General features: G+C 40.4%; 1 protein-coding gene and 1 non-coding gene across 2 annotated transcripts in view; both read left to right on the top strand.

The window, feature by feature from the left end:
• NEMP2 (nuclear envelope integral membrane protein 2) overlaps positions 1 to 22874 on the top strand; it is a 157204-nt gene that overhangs the window by 15652 nt on the left and 118678 nt on the right. The gene's annotated exons all lie outside the window — the stretch shown is intronic.
• On the top strand, positions 20752 to 20855 carry LOC113921212. The gene has a single exon (XR_003519607.1). It is a non-coding gene; the product is annotated as a small nucleolar RNA U13 (small nucleolar RNA).

The raw sequence follows: 22874 nt of genomic DNA, 5'->3' as shown, positions 1-22874 counted from the left end.
AAGTTTTCTGGACAAATACCGGCAATCAAAAGAAGAGAGTCACCGCTGGTAACTAATGGCAATGAGGCAAATAAAACCAGGAAAGATGGTTGAAAAAAGTCATTTTTAAAGAACTTTTAAAGGAAAAACAATGAAGTAAGTGTTGATGTAATATAAATGTTATTATTTGTTAAATACCAAAAATACTGCAAGTATAAATCAACTTTTCAAATTAATGAGAAACATGTGAATACTTACAGAAATGCCCTCGCCAGAGGTGTTTGGAAATCTTCAAAGCTTAATAATTTAATATTTAAATAAATAATTTTTTTTTAAAAGATTTTATTTATTTGACAGAGAAACACAGCGAGAAGGGGAACACAAGCAGGGGGAGTGGGAGAGGGAGAAGCAGGCTTCCTGCTGAGCAGGGAGCCCGATGTGGGGCTCGATCCCAGGACCCCAGGATCATGACCTGAGCCGAAGGCAGGTGCTTAACCGACTGAGCCACCCAGGCGCCCTTAATAATATCCTTTTGTTGAAGGATAGTCAGTAAATTAGGAATGAAAGACATCTGGAAAAATAAAAACACATTGTCAATACAAGAGATAAATTCCTGGGAAAGGTTGTTATGATAACTTTAATTTCAACTGTAGTGCCTCACAGTCAAAGAAAATCTTATAAAACAGAATACTGTAGACATTTGCTTATTCAAAAAATATTTTTGAGCACATACTATGTACCAAGAACTGTGCTAAGCATGGGGAATATACTGCTAAATAAGATGGATACTGTCCCGACATGCAGGTCCCTGCCCAAGCTTTAAGATGACCAAGGAAAATATAATCAGCAAATCAAATAGCTGCATGGAACCCTAAGAGATCAGTTAGTCGAAATGAGGAAATTGAGGCCCAAATGTTAAGTAGAACTGTCTGTGCTCTTGGCTTCTCAATTTTTGCCGTCCAAAAAAACCATTTTTGTTTCACAGAGCCTTCTAAAATTCCCAGATTGTGTGACATATAACAAATGTAGATATTAATCCATGTCAAAATACTCTATAAGATTTTGAATATTCCTGTGCTTTTCTGGAAATAAAACAGGAAACCTAATAAACAAACAAAAACCCTGAGGTCCAATTTTCAATATCTAATCCAGTTTTGTTTTGTCTTTTTTTTAGAAAGTGTTAGCCATGTGATTCTTATTAACATCCAAAACAGTCATATCGTGTGATAGTGACCATCTGTTTAGGATGTGGCTGACAACACTTGGAATATCCAGAATAACGGGAACTCAGAAACATCATTGGTTAGAAAGGTTATCAGTCTAGGGAGATGCCACTTGGGCCAGATGGAGGTGAGGCATTATTGGATGGACCATGTGGATTTCATGCCTCCCTGGGCTCTAGCGCTCACGTGATGACCACGTATCTGTTGGTTGTCTGACCCGCACTTGGACTGCGCTTGTTAGCACAACGCTTGCCACCCACAAGGATGTTGTGACAATTGCTGGAGTAAATGCTATAAAGCATTCTGAGCAAGTCAAAGGAAGGGTGCTGCATAACTACGCAAAATCATTATACACCCACAGGTACAGCTCTTTTTTTTTTTTAATATATTCTTAATATGGTAATATAAAAGGGCATTCCTCAGGGTACATTTGAATGTGTGTTTCATTACATTTGTTATTCATTCTAACTTTTAAATTGATTATTATTTTCAGATATTAACCTGGCACTAAAAGGGACCTATCATTAATTTAATAATTTTATGTCACCATGTTTGAAAACGAGAAGTGTTTAGGTCTCTAGAGGCCCCCTGACAATCTGTGACTGAAATGATTTTGGTCATAATTACCTACCTGAATCTGGATCCCTCAGCCATGGACTTAGATATGTTGGAAACACGTGTTTGAGAATCCATTTGGCTGGATGACTTGGATTGAAGCCTCAAAATTAAAAAGAAGAGAAGAGAGAAAGAGAAGGAAACACAAACTAAACACAAGCTGATAAATGCAAATACCTGATAGCACTGAAGTTGCCAGGGATGATGGTGACCTAAATAAACCATCACAGATTAGTTTCTGTACTGCTTACTTTCTTTTCTTCCTTCTTTCCTTCCTTCCTTCCTTCCACAGGTTTATTGAAATATAATTCACATGCCAAAAAATTTACCGTTTCAAAGTGTGCAATTCAATGTTCTTAGTATATTCACCAAGTTGCACAATGATCACAGATTCCACATTTTCATCACCCCAAAAAGAAACCCTGGATCCATTAACAGTCACTCCCCACCCCTCCTCCCCCCAAGCCCTGGCAACTACCAATCTACTTTCTGTCTCTGTGAAGTTGCCATAGACTCTCTATGTCCCTATGGATTCTGGACATTTTATATAAAAGAAATCATACAATATGTGGCCTTTCGTGTCTGCCGCCTTGGCCTCGGAATAATGCTTTCAAGTTTCATCCATTGTTATTCCTTTTTATGGCCAAATATTTCATTGTATGGACATACTGCATTTTGTTTACCCACTCATCAGTTGATGGACATTTGGGTTGTTTCCCCTTTTTAGCTATCATGAATAATGCTGGTATGAATATTAGTGTACAAGTTTTTGTGTGGACTTATGTTTTCAATTCTCTTGGACACATACCTAAAACTAGAATTACTAGGTCAATGGTACTCTGTTTAACTTTTTGAGGAACTGAAACTGTCCTCCAAAGTGACTATGTCATTATACATTCCCACCAAAAAAGAATTAGGGTTCAAATTTCTCCATATCCTTACCAGCACTTATTATTGTCCAAATTTTTGATGATAGCCATCCTAGTAGGTGTGAAGTAGTATCTCGCTGTGGTTTCGATTTTCATTTCCCTAATGGCTAATGATGATAAGCATTTTTTCCATCTGATTGTTGGTCATTTGTATATCTTCTTTGATGAAATATCTGCTCAAGCCTGTTGCCTATTTTTAATTGGGTTATTTCTCTTTTATTGTTGAATTTTAAGAATTCTTTATATATTCTGATACAAGTCCTTTATCAGATGTTTGATTTACAAGTATTTTGTCCAATTCTATGGGTTGTCTTTCTGTTTTCTTAAAGCTCAGCTCAAAAGTTTTTAATTTTGATGCTGTCCAATTATCTTCTCTTGTTGATGCTTGTGTTTTGGTGTCTCGAAACTTAATTCAAGATCAAAAAATTTTATTCCTATATTTTCTTCTAAGACTTTTGTAATTTTAACTTTTACATTTAGGTCTTTGATCCATTTTGAGGTAATTATTCTATACAATTCAGGGTCAGCATCCAATTTCACTCTTTTGCATGTAGATACCTAGTGGTCCCCTTGAATTGTCTTGGCTGGCTTTCTTGTAGAAATCAACTGGCCATAAATGTGAGGGTTTATTTTTGGATTCAATTATATTCCACTGATCTGTATGTTTATCTTTATGCCACTATTACACTTGTTTACTGAGGCTTTGCAGTAAATTTTGAAACAGAGAAGTGTGAGACAACTTCTGCAAAAAGAGCCAGCTGGAATTCTGATATGTACTATATCAAATCTGCTGACCAATTTGGGGAGTATCGCCATTTTAACAATAATCAAGTCTTCCAATCTCTGGGCCTGAAGTGTCTTCCCATTTATTTAGATCTTCTTTACTTTCTTTCAGTGTTGTTTTAGAGTTTTCTGTGTACAAATGTTATACATATTTTGCTAAATTTATTCCTATTTTAGTCTTTTTGATGCTACTTTAAAATGAAATTGTTTTCTTAGTTTCACTTTCACATTATTAATTGCTAATATATTGAAATATATTGATACTTGTATATTGATCTTGTGTCCTACAACCTTTAACATTGTTTATTAGTTAATAATAATTTTTAGTGGATTCCTTAGGATTTTCTATATACATGATCATGTCATCCGCAAGTAGAGATAGTTTTACTTTTTTGTTACCAATATGATGCCTTCTGGTTTTGTTTTTTCCTTGCCTAAGTGCTCTTTCTAGGTCCTCCAGTACAGTGTTGAATGGGAGTGGCAAGAGTGGATATCCTTATCTTTGTGCTAATCTAAGGGGGAAAGCATCCAGTCTTTCACCATCATGTAGGATGTTAGCTCTGAGTTTTTTGTAGATGACCCTTATCAGGTTCAGAAGGTTCCCTGTATAGCTCTCAAGTTCCATTGACGGGCAGGGCTGAATTGCTAACACTAATGAGATCTAGAAGTTCTTTTGGGACTTCTTGTCCTTTTCAGTATTGTAATAAGATGTGGAAACAATGCCTACTAGAGCTAGGTTATATATTTTTTTCTGGAAAAGGCTGAATATTACAAAAGGAAATTTTGTGTATCTCTCTTTCCTGTCCTCCAACCATTCTTTTGTCTCCACCACATGAGAGCAAACAAATGGTTGTGGTAGGTAAATATAATAGCTTCTTTCCATACTATCCTTATGTTGTAAGGATACGGTACATTTGTGCACAAATTTCAATAGCATGTATGCCTTGGATGTTATATAAAATAAGCTGTAGGAAGTCAGTAAAGGTGTCAACTTCCGAAAACCTCAAAAAACTTCTGAGAAGAAAAGACATTATCAAATCCAACTAAGAGTTTAGTTCTCTGGGCATCTGGTAAATTAAGAATTGCTCTGCATCCTGGAAAAAGATGGCACCCTTAAAAAGGTGAGTCCCAAGAGCCAATGCAGGACCGGCCACCCAGGCTAAAACAGTCTCAGCCGGGGAAGACAGGGAAGGACAGAATGAATTGAATGACTTTGGTTCTATTTTCTAATTTCTGTTCTCTGTTTCCCAACTTCCTATTGCCTATTAGCTTGCCATTTTCCCCAGTGGCCATTATTTATCTCTCACTCTCAACTTTTAGTACTTGTTCGTAGTTCTGTGTAATGCCTAGGGACCAATATGTCGTGCCCTTGGCTGCCTCCTGAACCTCTCCCTTAGATGGCAGAATAGAAACACCTCCTGTCTTATGTTTCTGGAACTGACCCTGCACACACCCCAGGTTTAACTCTGCTCAGCCTTGCATTATTTGTGTATGACAATTACAGTCTGAAAAGTAAATCATAACATTAAAAATTTTTTTAAAAGTCTACTTCATGTGCTTTCAGAGCCAAGCAGCAAATGGGTTGCTATTAGTCTCAATGGCAAGACCAATTCCGCTCTTTAAATTGAGAACCAGCTTTGCTACCTCTGAGAGAAAAGAGATTATTCTTTGCTTATTTTCATTCCACCAACTCCCAACATTTTAGGCAAGAACTGTGGGGATAGGGGCGCCTGGGTGGCTCAGTCGTTAAGCGTCTGCCTTCGGCTCAGGTCATGGTGGCAGGGTCCTGGGATCGAGCCCCACATTGGGCTCCCTGCTCAGCGGGAAGCCTGCTTCTCCCTCCCCCACTCCCCCTGCTTGTGTTCCCTCTCTGGCTGTGTCTCTCTCTGCCAAATAAATGAAATCTTGAAAAAAAAAATTGTGGGGTTAATAAGAATTTTAAAAGAACAAAGAACAAAGAATCTTCCTGTGTTTTCGGATTAACACTATAACCCAATCATAGAGGAAGTTAGAAGTTAGTAATTGGAAAGTGTCTCTTTTTGTCAAAGATGAGATCATTATTCCTATCTAAAAACTTCTGCTTGGTGGAAGGGAGGAAAGGAGTGATGATGGAAGAAGGACTTCGGATACCCCAAAACTCACAGTGGTACTATACCTTTTTCAGGTCTCGGTGGGAGAGTTTGGGTGTTTCTCCTGAGGTGCCACTGATGCCTAAGAGGCATATTTGTAGTGTGCTCCATTCGGGCCTGGGGAGTCCAAGAACTGCTAGAAACTGATGATAAGAACTAAGGAACTACCTAGAACACCTGGCAAAGAGCGAAGAACGGATAGACAAAAGGAGATAAGACTGGATTTGTAATTTGAGCCACACTAAGCAAACAGTGGGGACAAAGCAGCAGAAAGGCAGGATGATTTTGCTAAAGCCTTGATGAGTTATCACACGGATAAAGTTGTGAGCAGAGTGGAGAACCTGCTCAGGTTTTGGGTTTTCTGACCTAGTTCTAGGATCCTGAGCCTATAACCTAGCTCTATGATGAGACAGCATATCCTGGGAAGCTTCTCGTGTGGCCTCCCTAAGAATCCCAGGAGAGGGATTTTCCATTTAGCTACTTGATAATAAAATTTAAATCCTGATTTTCAGGCAATTTAAAGAAAGGGCAATAGCTAATGTCATAGTGAAGCCTGAAAAACGGAAACAATTAAGGAAATGATCATGAAACTCTCAAAACCATTTCCAAGATTGAATCATTAAAATGTAGGCTCAAAACTTAATAGCGATAATCATGGTGAAGAGGATAAAGAAAACTGTAATGCAGCTAAAGAAATCATTCAATTCCCACGTGGCTGTCCTAAGAGAAATGAGGCTCTAGTATAAAGGAAATATGAAAACTTTTTTTTAAAGAACGTATAATCATGTTATTTTCCGGAGAATTTGCATTTGAGGGTTTTTTCAGAGTAAATTTCCCCAGAGAAATGTTATGTTCTCTTAGTCTGAGGATGTAGACTGGCGTACAAATAGGGTCAGAGCAAGTATTAGAAGAAACGACACTCAGAAATTAAATAGGAATCAAGTGGAAATTCTATGCAGGTGAAAACGTTTTCAATCAGTGTATATTCCTTCTCTCTCTGATAGGGGTAATTTAGTTTTGGGTGAGAGTGGGGGTGGGATGTGGTAGGGTGGGTCTGGGAGGAAATTCTGGTATCCTTAGAGCCATACAACTAGAAAAGGAAAAGAAGAATATAAAATCTACATTTTGTTTCTCCATCTGGATTGCCCTAAACCCTTTCCAAATAGATAATACTTTCTCAGGAATACTTAGTAAAAAAGATTACTGAACCTCCAAATGGAGCCTGACTTCAGATGACATAAAGGCCTTGGGTAGTGTGGATTTCAATGAAAACTGAAGTGGAGTGGGTTACCTAGGGGCTACGAATCGAAATGTTCATAAACCTAATTATTCAAATATTCTAAGCAATTGTTTTTTTGAAAAAGTCACAAAACATAGTTGCAGTACACAGATAAGGTTACTAAGGAGAAATTTTTATGAGAGGCAAGTCTCAGCATTTAGGATTAGAAACTCAGCACATGGGTTTTGTATCTGTGAGAGCTAACGGGCTGCAGGAGGGATCCAGAAGTACCATTTCCTTCGGTCTAAAAGAGGATGCACTGCAGTGAGCATTCCCTCTGATGTTTTGGGCTTGTGAGCAGATCTCCATACAGTGTGAACCACAATTTATGAAGCCCCATATTTGTAGTAGGAGTTTACTCTTCTAATCAAATACAACTTGAGATAGGATTTTAATACATATGAGTTTTAACACATTTTATTATATACTGAATTATTATAGTGCATAACAATTGGACATAAATTTTAACTTTGTATTTTTTTCTTCCCATTTTGCCATTTTTTCAGCATCTAAAACTAAGGTCAATGTTTATTGTGTCCCTAACGTCAAGTGTTATTTAACTATCATCCTTTTTCTTCTTAATTTTCTCATCATGTACTTACTTACTTGATTCAGTATCCACCCCCTCAGTACCTGAGCTCCCATCCTGGGATTCTCTGTGCCTAAGTATTTTATCCCAACATTTCTCTGCTATTCCCTCAACCCATCCACCCATACTCCAGGATTTAAGCAACCACTTTCTGCTTCCATTTCTGCTCAGTATGTCTTGAGTAATGAAAGGCTTGAGGTGGCAAGAACTCTGGGCCATGACATTCAACTGCAGTCTTCAACAGAAGTGCAGGTGGGGAAGAGAGAGACCAGGGATTGAAAAATGAAGAGTGAAGAAGGGAAGGGAAAGGGTGGGCCTAGCAAGAATAGGCTGGGGGTTCCTGGTGACCTTAGATGCCTCCCTAAATTATAGTAAAGTGCCAGTGGGCCAGGAGCATCAAAGCAAGTAAGAGGATACCTCTTTGGGACTGTAGTGGGTGGTGATATGTCACCCAGATCCCCTTTACAGGAGGAGACCAAAGCAGGCAAGAAGAGACCTCTTTGGGAATGTGTTGCATGATATATCACTCAGATCCCCTTCTAATAATAAAGGCCTCTTTCCCCAGATGCTGGGAGTGCTCATGGCCAGTAGTCCTCAGCTATCAGCCTTCTTTGGAATTGCCTGGGCTCAAGAGAACTACCTCACCCTCAGTTATAGCCCCTTCTAGTAGCACCCCATATCCAATGACTGGTCAAATATAAAAGCTATCTCCATCACACAAATGAAGGACATCTCTGAAGGTCCTCCTCAGCTTTGGAATTCACTGTGGTGATCAGTTGAGGCTTTCCTTGAGATTTTGTCACAGCCCAATTTCTCCCTCTGCCCATGCTCCTTTCCCTTCCCTTCCACAAGTGGTGATGCCAAGAGCACTGCCTAATATACTCTATATACCAGCCTCCACCTCAGTCTTCTCTGTGGGGAGCCCAACCTGCAGGACCTTGCGCACGCATCTGTAAAGCACAGGGGTTATGACACTAAAAGTATAAGCAACAAAAGAAAAAAATAGATGAATTGAACTTCATCAGAATTAAAAATTTTGTTCATGAAAGGATACTATCAACAGAGTGAAAAGGCAACCAATGAAATGGGAGAAAATATTTGCAAATCATATATCTGGTAAAGGATTGATATCTATAATATATAAAGAACTTCTACAAAAAACAAACAACCCAATTAAAAAATGGGAAAATACTGTGACATTTTTCCAAAGAAGATATTACAGATGGCTCATCAGCACATAAAAAATGTTCAACATTACTGATCATTAGGGAAATGCAAATCAAAACCACAATGAGATACTACTTCACACCCACTGGGATGGCTATTATGAAAAAAAAACCCCACAAAATAAACAGAAAATATTGGTAAAGAATTGGAGGAATTGGAACCCTTGTGCATTTCTGGTGGGAATGTAATATGGTGCAGCCACTGTGGAAACAGTATGGAAGTTCCTCAAAGAAATTAAAATAGAATTACCATATGATCCGGCAATTCCACTTCTGGGTATTTACCCCCCAAAATTTGAAAATGGGGACTCAAACAGGTATTTGTACACCCATGGTCATAGGAGAATTATTTACGATAGCCAAAAGGTAGAAACACCCTGTTTCTGTCGATGGATGAATGGATCAAAATGTGCTATATACATGCAATGGATTATTATTCAACCTTAAAAAGAAAGGAAATTTTGACACATTCTACCACGTGGGTGAACCTAGAGGACATTATGCTAAATGAAATAAGCCAATCACAGAAGGACAGGTACTATATGGTGGCACTTACATGAGGAACTTAGTGTAGTCAAATTTATAGAGACAGAAAGTAGAATGGCGGCTCCCAGAGGCTGTGGGAGGGAGGAATGGGGAACCAGTGTTGAGTGGGCACAGAGTTTCATTTTGGGATAACAAGTTCTGGAAATGGATAGTGATGGTTGCACAACAGTGTGAGTGTACTTAGTGGTACTGAACTATACACTTGAAAATGGTTAAAATGATCAACTTTATGTGTATTTTACCACAATAAGAAATTAAATAATTAAAAAAACACAGCCCCACCCCATTCTAAAGGCCAGTGATTATTATGTTGTTACCTTTACAGCCGAATTTGGATTGGTGTGATTTTGGGGACTAGATTATATAGCAGTTCTCAAATTCTAATAGAACCATTTGGAGAACTTTAAAAAAAAAAACAAATGATGCTTCAGTTCCACCCCTAGTGATTTCTATGTAATGGTCTAGGGACCTAGGCTTAAGTACTTTTAAAAGCTCCCAGTGACTGCAGTATGCAAACATAGCTGAGATTTCCTGGGATAGAAGAACCCCAACCCACACCTTTCCCACCTACTTGCTATTGCCCCTGAGGATTTAGCCGCCGGCTTATCTTTTCTAGCCTCATCTTTCTAACTCCCCCACCCCCTCCTACACACACCCAAGCTACAGCTAACCAAATGACTTGTCATTTGTCCTCTCCTGTCAGACCTTGTCTGGCTTCTGTCCCTTTGTTCATGTTTCCTCTGACAAGATTGCCCTCTGACTGATTTCAGCCCTACTGGAACCCTTCTTTGGGAAACTTGCCCTCAGCACCCCTCACTAGGCTGTGCCCCACACCTTCCTCTGAACACTGGAAAGGTTCGTGTGTAAGTCCCTGTACTGCTGACCTTATCACAAAGGTGGGAAATTCCACTTCCCAGTTTCCCAGTGCCGGGATCTGCTTTTCTTTCCTGTGTTCCCAGATGAGAAGCAAGGCGCCGGGGAAGTTTCAGTAGATATTAGTTGAACGAATAGGTTTCTTTAATAGGAGATAATACGTTCCACAATTAGTATTTTTTTTAAAGTAAATAAAATTGGGAAGAATTAGCATATTGGTATAAATAAGGCAGTCTTCTTTTAACATTAATTGGGCCATTATTATGTGCTTAGGATCATGCTAATGTTTTACTTAGAGTTGTGTGGTGTGTGTGTGTGTGTGTTTTTTTTTTTTTGAATCTCGATGGCAACCCTAGGAGGCAGGTATTTTCATGTCTATGTTATAGATGAGGAAACAATTTCAAATAGTTAAGAACTTGCCCAGGATTCCAGCTAGTGTGTGGTAGAGCTGGGAGTTTCAGTTGTGATACAAGTGATGATTCTAGATCCTTCCTAATTTGGGGAAAGGGACAGAGCAAAATGTAAAAGGTCACTGAGGATCTTAAAGGAGAGGGGCTGTTACTGGTAGGGAAAAGGAACTGAAAAAGAAGAGGTCACCAACATAAAAGACAAACTTTGAAATCTCACCTATTTTGCTTGGGCCTCAGCTTAATTGTAAGGAGGTATTCAAATCACTATGAGACCCTTGTTCCTTGGATACACTCCAATTAAATTCAGACCAACGGTATTGAGGATCTACCATGTACCAGAAACAGTGCAAGATGCCTTGAGTTCCAACCACAGGCAATAGGAGATCTTTGCCAATATAGAGTTCTTTCTGGCGGGGGTGACATGTCCTCTATCAATAGACATTCCAAGTACAGTGGTATGTGTTCTTATAATCAAGGTATGTATTGACAGCAGCGGAAATGCAGAGGGAACAAGTTTTCCAGAGAAATCAAGGAGGATTTTATGGCAGAATATGTGTACTTGTATGTGTATGTGAGAGAAAGAATCAATAGGACTTGGTGACCACTTTTAAAAAAAAAAAAAGAGAATGACAGAAAGGGGAAAGTCGGGGGTCCCGGGTTTCTAGAGCCAATATCTAACCTGATTGAGTTAAAGACAGAGAACAATAGGAACAGTTTTGCATTCAGTTTTGATCATATGGAATGTGAAGTACCAACAGACATTCAGGTAGAGGCAGAAGTAATATAGGAGGCATGAGGGTGTGATCCAAGATTTCAGGTTAGGGAGGCAGCAGAATGAAAGTGTCCATTTTTTTTTTAAGATTTTATTTATTCATTCAAGATACAGAGAGAGAGAGAGAGCATGAGCAGGGGAGAGGCAGAGGGAGAGGGAGAAGCAGGCTCCCCGCTGAGCCAGGAGCCTGACATGGGGCTCGATCCCAGAACCCTGAGATCATGATCTGAGCCAAAGGCAGACGCTTAACCATCTGAGCCACCCAGGCCCCCGAAAGTGTCCATTTTTTAACAGATGAGTGCCAGACTGCCAAGCAGCATTAAAACCCATCTGGGAATAGACATGGGCTTTACTGCTGAAGAGACCCAGTCTTCCTGACTTGGCCACTTAATGCTTTGACCTTGGGGATGTTACGTGGCCTCTCTGAACGGCACAGGTGAAATGGGAAATGATGTTAGCCTGTCTCGCAGGGCTGTATGCAGATTAGCAGTAATGTCTGCAAACTCCTTTCAATGCACTGAGTTGGCACCTGGTAGTTTCTGTTAAAGCTCATGGATGGAAAGTGTTGAGTTAAAGCTGGGGGTGGGGACTGGCCTGTGTTCAAAAGAAAGAAAGAGAGATTGTTTGCCTGAGTGGCTGGGGTAAGGCAAAGTGGCCTCGCCATCCATGGAGAAATGGATCTTCAAGATCTATAGCCCTGTTCACGTCCCAGAAAGTGGTGTTTGGAGTAGAAGAAAGCATGACCATCTTTTATATTTGACCCCTTCTAGTCACCCTCAATGGATTCAAATCATTGTACTGCTAGGGGAGCTCTTCAGGGTGACCCTGTCTATGCCTCTTTCCCAGCCACTCCCCAAGAAAGAAAGCAGAAGTGGAAAGAAAGGAGGCCCCTATAGATGAACAGAGGAACCATCCCTAGCTACCTATTCACACCCGGAATTCCTTTCAGAGTGTGTAACACATTCTTTCATTTTATCGTAAAGAGAAGAGAAATGTAAAAAAAAAAAAAAAAAGTTCGAAAAAGCTGAATAGTGGGGATATAGGAAAAATACTTCAGATTTTGCCTAGTAGGTTTTCATTATGTGACAGACATTAGCTGCAAGTAAGATTTTTGTTGTAAGCAGCTGCCAGGAGCAGCAACTGTGCGTTTAGAAACTTGCAAAGCTGTTCTTGTTCTAACACTGTCAACTTTGTTCTAAAGGAACTTTGCTGAGAATTTACAGAACTGTCCTAGCAGTGTCTGTCTTCCTAAATGCCCAGGATCCCCAGCTAACAAAGTTCAGTGCAACTGGACACACACTGATGCACTGTGCGATCGGTCAGAGCCCACACCAGGGAGGGCGTGAGTGGAAGGTAGTCTCTGTCCCTGTGGAGCTGCCGGCGGGAGAGGAGTGGGGGGGGGGGTCACCATGGGGATGGAAGCAGAAGTTGAGAGCGGGAAAGCACATGAACAATGGCCATGTAAACAAATCCATTTCTTAATTCCCTGACGTGACCGGGGCCTTGACCCATTTGTAACCATTATGTAATCGCCGAAATAAGTCCAGCTAAATTATTCAAAAATCTCCAAATGCCAATTCCATTTAATTTTAGATAACAAGCATCCCTGAGAGGGGTGATTTTTCTAACAATGACTAAGGGAAAATGTTTTTCTAGCAGGGTTTCTGTATGGGAAAAAATTCATTGCTTCCATCCCCACATCCACACCCCACATTCCACACCCGTTGGTGTAAAAATATTTGTATTTAAATATTTTTAAATGTCATGCATTTATAATTAAAAGCAATTCTGTGTTCAGAGGAACAGAAATTACTGACTTTATTTTTTTTATTTTTTTTTAAATATTTTATTTATTTATTTGATCGAGAGAGAGATAGCGAGAGCAGGAACACAAGCAGGGGGAGTGGGAGAGGGAGAAGCAGGCATCCCCCTGAGCAGGGAGCCCGATGCGGGGCTCCATCCCAGGGCCCTTGGGATCATAACCTGAGCCGAAGGCAGACGCTTAACGACTGAGCCACCCAGGCGCCCAGAAATTACTGACTTTAAATCAATGAGAAAAAGTAAATTTTCCTCAAAGAAATATCTCATGTGATTCAAGTAGTTTAAACCAAGCTAATGTGATGTAAGCCCATCAGTTGCCTATGGTATCTGGTGTACCACTGGAGTATCTGCCCACCTCCAGCTGCAGGAGCCTATAGGACATTCCAGCAAGAGCCCTTCATTTCTCCCAAAGGGTCTCTCCTTTCTCCCTTCTGTTTCCCACCTTTAAGTACTCACCTTTAAGTACCTTTAAGGACTGGATATGCACAAAATGTTCTCTTTCCTTTCAAAATGACACTCGCTTATCTCTTCCTCCTGGTTGGTGAGATCCTTTAGTTGAACAGCTCCTGATGCCTGCTCAACATCCCTTCTATAATACAACCACCCATACCTCTGTTCTCAGCCCCTGCCAGGGAATTGCATTCCCTTAGCCACAGTGATTGTTCACCAGGGCATGGACTGGAAGATGGGTCACTTCAAGCCTTCCCCGAGGAAGCCGAGGAGGGGTGGATTTCTGATGATTTGGGAGCACTCTCTGGATTCCACACTGCTAGTGGTGGTTAACTTTATGTGTCACCTTGGCTAGGCTATGGTGCCCAGTGGTTTGGTCAAACACTAATCTCGATGTTTATGTAAGGGTATTCTTTTGATGAGATGAACATTTAAATCAGGGTAAAGCAGGTACCCTCCATAATGTGGGCAGCCTCATGGAATCATATGAAGACCTTAAGAGCAAAGACAGGTATCCCAAGAAGGAAATCTCAGGATTGCAATATAGACACTGCCTGAGTTTCCAGCCTGCTGCCCTGCAGAATTCAGACTCAAGACTGCAATGTCAACTCATACCTAAATTTCTAGCCTACCAGTCTGCCCTACACATTGTACCACAATTCTGTGAGCAAATTCCTTAAATAAATCTCTTTTCTCTCTTTTCTGTCTCTATTTCTATCTGTTTTGGGGTTTGTTTTGTTTTGTTTTGCCTCCCCTTCTCTCCTTCCTTCCTCTCCTTCTCTCTGTCCCCTACCTTCTCTCCTTCCTTCTGTCTCCCCCATGGATTCTGTTTCCCTGGAGAACCTTGACTAATACACTACTTAAGTTATACTTGCACCCTTGAATTGCTCAGGGTTTTATTTGTGTGTTGGTTTAAGTCAGCTTGAGTTGTGTTTCTATCACCTGTGATTAAGAGTCTTGAGCATTCCTGGGTGTAAATGGGCAGAATCCCATATACGTTAATAAATGAAAGATTCTTGAAGAGTTCTGCCTAATATTGGTAATTACTAAATAACAAGACTACTTAAGGGCCAGAATTGTATCTGATGCTTTATTCTACTGCCATTGCTTAGAATTCTTGGCACACAGGTTAGTAAATGTTGGTGAGTTGAATTGTAGAAGGAGGTTGGTCCAGAGGGCTCAGCTCCTGGAATTACCCTAGTAGCTGGAGATACAGATCCTCTGACATTTAGGAAACCCAAGAGTGATTAAGTAATGTAACAGGTAGATTCAGCATTTACTATATTCATGGAATTGCTTAGAAATGGTTGCAGTGTGTTTTTATTTATGTCCTTACATGTGTATGTCTATTATCGATACACACAGGTTTCCTTCTAGGTATTTGGATTAGACCATGCTTAGCTTCTTAGCTTCATCAAACCAGCACTTCTTCAGGGAGATTCTAGTCAAGATCAGGACAATTCCATCATTGCTACATTATTATATTAGTTTGCTTTGCCTATTTTAACAAATTACCACAGACTGAGTGGCTTAAACAACAGGTATCTATTGTTTCATAGTTCTGGAAACTGGAAGTCTGAGATCAAGATGTTGGTAGGACTTTAACCCCTCTGAAGGCACTAAAGAATCATTCCAGGCTTCTCTTCTAGCTTCTGATAGTCCCTTGGCTCGTGGCAGCATAACTCCAATCTTCACATGGATTCTTATATGCTTCTGTATCCAAATTTCCCCTTTTTATAAGGACCTTCATCATGTTGTATTACCCACCCACCTACAGCAGAATGGCCTCATCTTAACTATAATTATGTCTGCAATGACCGTATTTCCAAATAAGGTCATATGCTGAGATACTGGGAGTTGGGACTTCAGCATCTATGGGGGGGGGGCACACAATTCAACCTATAACAGTTGTTCGTACTCCCTCAGCTCATTCCTGAGCAGCCTTCACAGGAGGACTCCGGAACTGTGGGCAGCAGGAGGGCAGGAGAGCTGGCTGCATTGCCAAGCTAGGCACACATTGCCAAGGTCCTAGCCACTTGGTTCCATGACTGCCGCCATACATTCCTCCACCAAGCCAGGGGTTTCTATTCCAGCAGCACCGGTCTTACCCTGAAACGAATGCTGAGAATCTTCCCCATGCACCCTCCACTAGCGAGTCTCTTTTCCTTCTCCAGTATTTTCTGGTTGCTTCTCCCTCTTTGAAAAGAATAATCAAGGAACAAGAATTAGAAACCACATATAGAAAAAAATGAGAGGAAGAGCAAGACAGAATGTTTTTAAAATAACACTTTTTGTTAAAGATGGCAAATGTATTGTTTTCTGTGACATCTAGAGCTGAGGTTAGAAACCTTTGAAAAGTAATTTTCTAAACTTCTAGGTCCTCTGTACCGTTCAGACCAGCTAGAGGTGTAGAGGTGTAAAGATGGAGCTCAGCCATGGGAGAAGGTGGAGGCCATTGTGCTGCTGCAAACTCTCCATGTCAGTACAGGCAGGCACCATGGATCTGACTGTTGCCAAAGACAGTTCTCCCAAGTGATTGTGGGAAAGAGACTGGGATTAGGGAGGCAGGGAACCTGTGAGGAGGTCAGGGAGTTTGAGGGGACAACTTTCCAAGGGACACTGGAAGTAAGTCTGTGTGCCGTCTTTGTCATGCTTGCTATATAGGTCACAGACACCTACTCTTGGATAGCTTCCAGTGTAGTCCCTGATGCATAAAGAGCTGTGAACACCTGGCTTACATCGGTTGGATAATTTTACATAACTCCCACACAGCTAGGTAAATCAACACCAAATTAGAGACCCAGCACCTAACATAAAAGATACAGAATCTAAAAGCAAGTAAGAATTAAAGTCCTAAAATGCAGTAGTGATATTTATGCTGATCCTATTTACTGATACTTAACACATTATAATAAATCAGTAGCAAATATGGAAAAATATGGTGGACAGTTTATAGTCCAGAAAGTATGTATTTTTCTGAGAACTCATCTGAAATTACAGACGTTTCAAGAATTTAACCTGTGATCTTCTGGGCCCGCTGTCCATCCAGATGAAAATAAAAGTTTAGTTTGAGAGTGTCTGTTGTTTGTCCACTTGATGCCAAATAGTAAAGCGATAAACAGAATGCTCACCACCTATTTTAATCTTATAATATTATATGTTTGGTTTTTTATTTTTATTTTATTTTTTTAAAGAAGTGTTTTCTTTTTTTAAAGATTTTATTTATTTATTTAATTGACAGAGACAAAGAGAGAGAGAACACCAGCAGGGGGAGTCGGAGAGGGAGAAGGAGGCTTCCCGCCGAGCAGGGAGCCCGATGTGGGGCTCAATCTCAGGACCCTGGGATCATGATCTGAGCCGAAGGCAGACGCTTAACCAACTGAGCCGCCCAAGTGCCCCATGTTTGGCTTTTTAAAAACCTCGCCTACCTTTTGTAGATTCCCTCTCTTCTATTCCTTGATTTTAGTCTCGCATTTATAGATGAAGAAAACATTAACTTTTGTGGTAATCTTCACTGACATCAAAATGATAGAGAAAAAATTCATTACAGCACAATTTTAAAAGAAATACATCTGATTTTACTGCAAAAATAAAATCTGCTAAGAATTGGCATAAATCCTTGCTCACAGTCAGGGTTCCATAAATGATGTTGAAATAAATTGTAGAAGGAAAGTCCTGGAGTGTCACCACCAAAAACAAACACACACACACACAAAAACCCTCACCATTTATACTGTTTTCCTCTTCTTTGGGAGTAAAATACAAGTCAAGATAAGTTGTAAACACAAGGGGCGCCTGGGGTGGCTCAGTCCATTGAGCGTCCAACTCTTGATTTTGGCTCAGGTCGTGATCTCAGGGTTGTGATCTCAGGGTGCGATATCGAGCCCTGCGTCAGGCTCTGCTCTCAGCAGGGAGTCTGCTTGAGATTCTCTCTCCCTCTGCCCTTCCCCACCCCACCCCCCATTTGCCTGCTTTCTTTCTCAAATAAATAAATAAATCTTAAAAAAAATGTAAACACCGAATAAGGGCATATCCTTAAGCTTCTAATTAAGGTATATTAATTCCTAGTCACTCTTCAGATATGAGGTTCGGTCATAAAGTTACCTGGTAAGCTCAGTGTTGTATGCAAACTGCATACTTTGCCACCAGCAAAATAATTTAAGCCTGTGTGGTAACATGGTAAAATGGGTCTAGGTAAGTATGCCTCAGTTACATTCAGATTACAAATAATTGCTCTCCTAGCAAGTATACAATGTGGGTTCTTTGAGAATTGTGGTAAAAAAAAAATAAGTTATTCTGCTAATATGTATTTTCAGCAGTGTATCAAAGTAGTTTGCAAAGTTTTGGGGAAAAAGGCAAAATAGCACATGATGCTATTCCAAGTGGACGGCCAGCAATGCCACAAGTTAGGAAAACAATGAATGACTCGATAGCATTCTTCAAGGCAAATGCTTGACTCCATTAAGACATTCTGTAGAAAAGCAGTTATAAGTTACAGTTTAAAACGATATTTGTAATACTTGGCTTGCTTGGAATGAAATCAGCTTCCTAAAAACACTTGTAAGCATCTTTGAATAATTTCCATAAATAGAAATAACCTTGAGAATAAATGTCTGCATCCTAGAGAAAAGCCTCCTGTTCCTCACTCTCTGTCCCCTTTCCCCTCACTAAATCTCCCCATCTCAGCCGCGGGCGGTGATTTTTAGCCAAGGGAGATTTTGTCCCCCAGGAGACATTTGGCAACATTTGGGGCTGTCGTGGGAAGCTGGGCGCATAGGTAAGAGGAGAGGAGAAGTGGTACCGGCTTCTGGTAGGTAAGGCCAGGGATGCTGCTAAACAGCTTACAATACACAGGACAGCCCCAGAATAAAGAATTCACTGACCCAAAATATCAATAGTTCAGAGATTGAGAAACCCTGGCCTGGAGATATAAACGGGGCGGGTGTGCATGTGTATGCGCACGGTACTGGCACACGAACAGAACACATCCATACTTGAACTCTAAGAGCCCTTTGAAACCCACATAAACTGGTGGCCTTACAGATCAGCAGTTCCAGTAAAGAAATTCTACTTTCAAACTAGATGTGAGGCAGGCTCAGAAAGGATTTTTTTATTCTTTGCTCCACCCCAACTCCTCAAGTAAAATTTCTAAAGGAAGCATTGTGATAAACAATTAGAGGGATTGTTGATTTTATTCTTAGGTTTTAGAGTCGTGGCTGAGCCTTAGCCGGCGATTCTGACTACTGTATGGGTCATCTCTATGCGGTCCTTCCTTCTGTCATGAAAGGTTTTAACTGTGTTTTAACGGTGACTGACACATGGGCATTCTTTATGCTATTCCTTTTGGTTAGGTGTCGGTTTTTCCTTCTCGTCGTCCAAGCCCTTGTCCAAGACAGCAGGACATTTTCAGGTAGCGTATTTCCTTTCTCAAAAGTCATTTTGTGGCTAGTAATGAATTGTTTAGTATTCACAAGATTTAGAGGACTTCGGCATAATTTAATTTTCACATACCACCGATCACTTGTGGCAACATAGGGATCTTTTCTTTCTTCAACACCATACTGCACACTACTGTTTCCTCATCTAGGCCCCTGTCTCACTGGCCACAGGTCTGAAGTGACTGTGTTCTTCACCACAATCTTCTTGAGGCAAGTCACCAACCACCCCCTTTGTGAACAGTGAGCACCCATAGTAAACCCACTTGAGGAGGGTTTTGGCTTAACTAAAACTTCCACCAGCATCAGAGGCTTTCAGATACAACTGGTAACTTCTAGAAGTGTCAGTCATGTTGGTAGAGATCTCACAGGAAATTTAACCAAGTAAAGCACCATTTAGCAAAACTACCTACCAACATCCTTCAAACAAACAAACAGGCAAGAGAAACAATAGTAATAACCCATATAATTAATCTGTGCGAAATAACACAATTAACATACTCATAGTAATGATCATAAAGTGCTGGGCTGGATGGGACTCTCAGTACTGCTTAGGGGAGCTGCATCCTATGCTAGTGCCAGCTTCTTGCTTCTTTTTCCTCTCCTCTTTTATTTTGGTGATACAGAAACAAAGGCTCAAGGAGGGGAAGCGACTTGGCCAAACTCATACTGGTTGCTGGGCTAAGTCAGATCTGGAAACACAACACACACCTTCTTCCATATATGTAAAAGGCCGGAAACACAAAAGACTGTGATGTTTATATGCATGTGTTTCCAATTTTTTTCTAGTACTTTCCTTCCCCACTCTTATCTTTTCACCCAAATTTCCCATCTTCTTACACAGACTATTTGGGAAATTAGAAAACATTTTTTTTAAAGATTTTATTTATTTATTTGAGAGAGAGAGAGAATGAGAGATAGAGAGCACCAGAGGGAAGAGGGTCAGAGGGAGAAGCAGACTCCCTGCTGAGCAGGGAGCCCGATGCGGGACTCGATCCCGGGACTCCAGGATCATGACCTGAGCCAAAGGCAGTCGCTTAACCAACTGAGCCACCCAGGCGCCCAGAAAACATATTTTTAACACAAATACGCCTTTTTTAAAAAAGTTGTAAACACCCACAACAGTTTTTATGCTTAGTGACTTGATGGCAACTAGCTGTACTTATAGGTGGATGGGTATCTCTGGATCCATAAATGTCGTTTGTATATTCATATACTTCCACATACCAGATTCCCAACTCTAGTCGTTTTCCCTCGCCCCCCCGAAAGACAGCATCCCTGATACTTTGGTGGCATAGCCACAGCTATACAGTTCCATCATGGGGGCTTGCATTATATACTTGTTTGCGACGAAAGTAAAAATAAATCTTGATCGTTTTCTTCTGGTGATATTTCCCATCTTTTGATAGGAAAGATGAAAAGAAAAGCAATCAATGCTCTTCTTTGGAAAGGAAGAAGAGTTAGTTCTAAATAAACATAAGCAGCATCTCGGGCTTGACAAACTTTTCTAGAGAATTCCTTTCTCCCCCACTCTGCAAAGAGCCCCTAGCATGGGGCATGGGTCTGCCAGCTAATAGATGTGTCCATGCAAAACTTACTCTGTGCGTTCTCTAGTCACCACCTGAAACGTAACTAAAGCACGCCATCTAATTTATCTTAATGTTCACCCTCATACTTTAGGCAGTATTTCGAGACCTTTTGTAGCTCATAAACGTTGTGATTGGCTGTCCAGGGCATTCTGTGACATGTGACTCCCTCAGACCTTGTTACGACCTGGGCACATTACCCATCTAATGTAAAAAAAATAAATAAATAAAAGAAGCATTATTTCTTGTGAGTATACCTGGCAAGTTTTCTATTTAAACTGCATGTAAGCAGAGACAAAACAAAACAAAACAAAAAACCTAGACTCAAATGCAAAGAACAAATTGATGATTGCCAGACGGGAGGTAGGTGGGAGGATGGGCGAAATAGATGAAGGGGATTGACAGTACACTTACCTTGATGAGCACTAAGAAATGTGTAGAATGGTTGAATCGTATCATACATCTGAAACTAATATAACACTGTTAACTATACTTAAATTTAAAAAATTAAAATAAATACATCTCATAGCTAAAAATAAATAAACTGCATATAGGCATACATTGGAGATATTGTGATTTGCGTTCCAGATCACCTCAATAAAGCAACTATGGCAATAAAGCAAGTAAATTGAATTTTTTGATTTCCCAGTGTATATACAAGTTATATTTACACTATACTGTAGTCTCTTAAGTGTGCAATAGCATTATGTCTTAAAAAACAGCACATATACTTTAATTAAAAAATATTTATTGCGTGGCACCTGGGTGGCTCAGTCAGTTAAGCATCTGACTCTTGATTTTGGCTCAGGTCATGATCTCGGGGACATGGGATCCAGCCCTGCCTAGGCTGTGTGCTCTGCCGGGAGTCTGCTTCTCTCCCTCTCCCTCTGCCCCACCCCCACCCCCGCTCATGATCACTCTCAAATAAATAAATAAATCTTTAAAAAATACATTTGATTGCTAGAAAATGCTAACCATCCCATCATCTGTGCTTTCAAGGAGTCACAGTCTTTTTTGCTCTTGGAAATTCTTGCCTCGAGGTTGGTGGCTGCTGACTGATCAAGGTGGTGGTTGCTGAAGGTTGGGATAACTGTTGAAATTTCTTAAAATAAGACAACAGTGAAGTCTGATGCATTGATTGACTCTTCTTTTCATGAACAATTTCTCTGTATCCTGTGATGCTGTTTGACAGCATTTTACCCGAGGTAGAACTTTCTTCCAAATTGGAGTTATTCCTCTCAAACCCTACTGCTGCTTTATCAACTAAGTTTATGGAGTATTCTAAATCTTTTGTTGTCATCTCAACAGTCTTGATGGCATCTTCACCAGGAGTAGGTTCATCTCAAGAAACTACTTTCTTTGCTTATCAATAAGAAGCAACTCCTCATCCATTCAAGTTTGATCATGAGATTGCCAGCAATTCAGTCCCATCTTCATGCTCTGCTTCTAATTCTAGTTCTCTTGGTATTTCCACCACATCTGCAGCTACTCCCTCAACTCAAGTCTTGAACCCCTCAAAGTCATCCATGAGGGTTGGAATCAACTTCTTCTAAACTCCTGTTAATATTGATATTTTGACCTCTGCCCGTGAATCATGAATTGTGCTTACTGGCATCTAGAATGGTGAACCCTTTCCAGAAAGTTTTCAATTTACTTTGCCCAGATCCATCAGAGGAATCACTATCTATGGTAGCTATAACCTTATGAAATGTATTTCTTAAATAATAAGACTTGAAAGTCAAAATTACTCCTTGATCCATGGGCTGCAGAATGGGTGTTGGTGTTAACAGGCATGAAAACAACATTAATCTCATGGTACATCTCCATGTAAGCTCTTGGGTGAGCAGGTGCATTGTCAATGAGCAGGATTATTTGGAAAGGAATCTTCTTTTCTGAGCTGTGCTTAAAATATTCAGTAGATTATGTCGTAAACAGATGTACCCTCATCCAGGCTCTGTTGTTCCATTTATAGAGCACAGGCAGAGTAGATTTGTCATAATTCTTAAGGGCCCTGGGATTTTCAGAATGGTCAATGAGCATTGGCTTCAACTTCAAGTCACCCAGCTGCATTAGCCCTTAACAAGAGAGTCAGCCTGTCCTTTGTCCTTTGAAGGCAGGCATTGACTTCTCTCTAGCTGTGCAAGTCCTAGATGGCATCTTCCTTCACTGTAAGGCTGTTTCATTTACATATAAAATCTATCGCTTAGTGTAACCACCTTCATCAGTTCT

This window comes from Zalophus californianus, chromosome 3 (assembly GCF_009762305.2).
Source record: "Zalophus californianus isolate mZalCal1 chromosome 3, mZalCal1.pri.v2, whole genome shotgun sequence".
NCBI classification, from domain to species: domain Eukaryota; kingdom Metazoa; phylum Chordata; class Mammalia; order Carnivora; family Otariidae; genus Zalophus; species Zalophus californianus.
The sequence above is the reverse complement of the archived record's forward strand: the minus strand, read 5'-3'. Positions and strand labels throughout refer to the sequence as shown.